General features: G+C 51.1%; 1 long non-coding RNA gene across 2 annotated transcripts; it reads right to left on the bottom strand.

The window, feature by feature from the left end:
* Positions 1-364: 364 nt before the first annotated feature.
* Positions 365-2,368, bottom strand: LOC125432003. 2 transcript variants are annotated; one of them, XR_007244378.1, is made up of 2 exons: positions 2,131-2,368; positions 365-497 (listed from the first exon to the last, which is right to left on the bottom strand). It is a non-coding gene; the product is annotated as an uncharacterized LOC125432003 (long non-coding RNA). The 2 variants fall into 2 exon arrangements; XR_007244377.1 differs by lacking the exon at positions 365-497 and adding an exon at positions 1,355-1,749.
* Positions 2,369-3,154: the final 786 nt, after the last annotated feature.

A 3,154-nucleotide genomic window follows, 5' to 3' on the forward strand; every position in this document is an offset into this window, starting at 1 on the left:
CTAAAGTCTTCTGTTCCTACTAAAAGCGGAGCTCTCCAGATTTGGGTGGGGTCTTTCCCTCCTCCTGCTCCCTGCGGTTTGTTTTGGGGAGATGGGCTGTTTGGGGGTTGAGAGAAAACATCTGAGAGGGCGAAGAGCTGGCCCTGAAACGAGCTGCGCTTGGTGTGACGTTATGAAAATCTGTCAGCTTTCAGGGCAGAGAGTGAAGGCGGCTTCTCTGCAGGGCCTTCTGGCGCCTGAAGCCTGGCCTCTGCTCTGCCCAGTGCCCAGGCCGGCCCTCTTTCCCTGGGGGTGTGTGTGTGTGCTGATCTGTTTGTGTGGCGTTAGCATGAGGTACGAGCTGCTGGACGTTAAGCGAAAGAAGGCTAGTAAAAACGTTTATCGTATTTGCACTGTAACCAAATGCCGCCTCCTGATCTCTTACACGATTGTTTCAGTATCGCATGCTCGTGCTTGCCATGCAGCCGTGAGCGATGGGGGTGGGGGTCCAGCCGCTCCTGGAAGAGAGAAAGAGACTCTCGTCTGGAAGGAAGAGGAAGGGAGGGGAGAAGACCCTCTTCTGACTCGTTCCTAGTGAGTCATCCTTCTCAGGCGAATGGAGCTTGCAGGTGCAGCCAAGCTGGGCATTGCTACTCAGAAGAGGAAGCGGGAGGCTTGGGTCAGGAGGCAGCCTGCGGAGCCGGAGACGCGCTTCCCTCGACCCCGGCTTTCTTCTGCTGGCAGCTGAATGATTAGCCCATCCCCCCCCCCCGCTCCTCCTCCTCCTCCTCCTCCTCCTCCTCCCGGAGGTGAGAAAGCCGTTCTTGGCAACGCCTCCTTCACGCAGGCACCGCTTGCTCTCGCCGGCCTGCGCCCCGGGGAACGCAGGCCAGGTTTTTGCCAAACGCCGTTTTCCAGCCGCGCGTCCTGCGCTTTTAGGGGATTGTTTCCCCACCCCCAACCTTCCCTCTCTGGCGTGTCTCAGGCTAGTCTCGTAAACTGCTAATGATTTATTACCTAGGCTAAGTACTTAATTTGTGAATATGAAACAGATTAAAAGGAGATCGGCATATTTTAGCAGGCAGACCACGGCAAGGCCGGCAGCTGTTTCGAATTTGGAGGTATTTCTAGCCTCCTGGAGAACGCCAGCCAAGAGCAGGGGTGGGGAGAGAATACGAGGGATATCCTTCCTGGGATATAAAATATCACCACTGATTTTCTCGACTTGATTGTCTGATTCTCGAGTTTAGAGAAGTTTACTCGGAAGTAAACCCCAACAACAAGAGTCACTGACTCCCCCAAAAGTGCATCCAGCGGCTGCATTATATCAGTTGTAACAGATAATACATCATGGAGTTTTCTTCCGACAGCAAAGTGCAATCCCAGCCAGATTTATTCGGAAGCAAGTGTTATAAAAATTATCAGACAACCTAAAAGCCACATTGTCAAGATTACACTGAAATTTAAACCCCTCAAATTTCCTACCAATGCTTTTTTGGCCTCCTACAAAGGGGAATTATAAAGGCAGCAGAAGAGTAAGTATTTCTCAGTGCACGATTGTAAATGATACTCCATTTGCAGGTAGTAATGAGTATGGAAGTAGTTAATCCGAATTAATCAGCCTCCAATACAAGGCTATGATGTGCACGTGACTTTAGATCCCAATATGTCGGCTTGTGGGGTGTGGCTCCAGATGTAAATAAGAAGGTGTAAGAATGACTGAAGGCCAATGGGTTTTCATGTTGCTTGTTCCGGAGTAATTCCGACGAGCTGAATCAAACAAAGAAAAGATGGCAAGCAGAGAGCAATGACCAACTATTAGGGTTGATTTGGGTCACCAAGTTTATGAATTTGAAATGATCAGTTGGGAAGAAGAAGAGGTCGTCTGACACAATACATCGAGTTGGCAGCTAAAGCGTTAACAAGATCCGTGCGACTCCCTCCACCCCTTTCCAGGATTAACTCCAAATCAAGCCAGTGCAACTGCAGACTGGTGGTCCCAGCAAAAGGCACGTGATGCTAAGAGCAACGTAAACATCCAGTAGAGAACAAAGACAAATCATTACAGTCAATTCTGCAGGCAAAACTTCAGCAGCAAGGAACGGAGGAAGTTCTTGCCAAAAATAGCCAGGAGATAATCAAAATAAATACCTTTGATGTCGCCGTGGTCGGCTGGCCGCCACTTTGTGTGGTGTTCCCCACTGCTCCCTCCCCAAACAAGGAGCCCGCACAATTAAGCGCCTTCCTTTGAAAGGAGGCCCGGCAGAGAGGAGAGCCGGGCTATTGTCGCCTCTCGGCAGCCACGCACTTCAAAGCTGCGCGGCTCGGTCCTTGAAGGGCCGGCAAGTCGAAGAAGTCCCGCTTGGGGACTTTTGTTAAGCCACAGGCTGCCTGGCCGCATGGAAGCCCCTGGAGAGCTGGGAGGGTTTTGGCGGAAGGCGAGGCCCATTTCGCGATGGGAAGCGTTTAAGCAGGCTCTGCGCTTCAGTTATGGAGCCGCTGCTATGGAGAGGGTCTCCCCCAGTTCAGTTCTTAGCCTCTCCCATTACTCTGTTGCACATTTCTTTGTCAGAGGAGGAGATTCAATTCAGCAGAGGTTAACTTGGAGCGAACGTTTCACAGGCTGAAGTTGTCAAAGAGCTCGGTATCTAAAAAGGGATTAGATTGATTCCAGGAGGTCGGGTCCATCAGCGGCTGTTACTAGCCAGAGTGGGTAAAGGAAAGTGCCTAGTTCAGAGGCAGCGACCCTCTGAAAACCAGCTCGAGGAGGAGGAGGAGATATCCCAGAAGGCCTCAGGAAGTCAAATCTGGAGGAAGGAGTTGGTGTCCTTCCTTGCCCTATTTGTTGGCTCTCCATGCGGGTGCTTGGTCTGACTAGCAAGGCTCTTCTTAGGTTCAGGTCAGCAGGTCTGGGGGAGAACTGCGTTTCCCAGACCTGCTTCCGATATCTACAACACGTATAGGTCCAGTAACACAAACCCAACTGGACGCCAGTCATTTTCTTCAGAAGAATTGAGTGGATGGCGGCTAAGACCCACTAATGGGGGTGCTAGCCCCCAGAAAAGCTGTCATCCTCTGAACGCTTACCTGGCGGCACTAAACTTATGTCTGAATAAACATGCATAAGACCACTGCCATGGGTCCAGGGTATTCATTTACATCCCACTTTGCATCC

This window comes from Sphaerodactylus townsendi, linkage group LG04 (assembly GCF_021028975.2).
Source record: "Sphaerodactylus townsendi isolate TG3544 linkage group LG04, MPM_Stown_v2.3, whole genome shotgun sequence".
NCBI classification, from domain to species: Eukaryota; Metazoa; Chordata; class Lepidosauria; order Squamata; family Sphaerodactylidae; genus Sphaerodactylus; species Sphaerodactylus townsendi.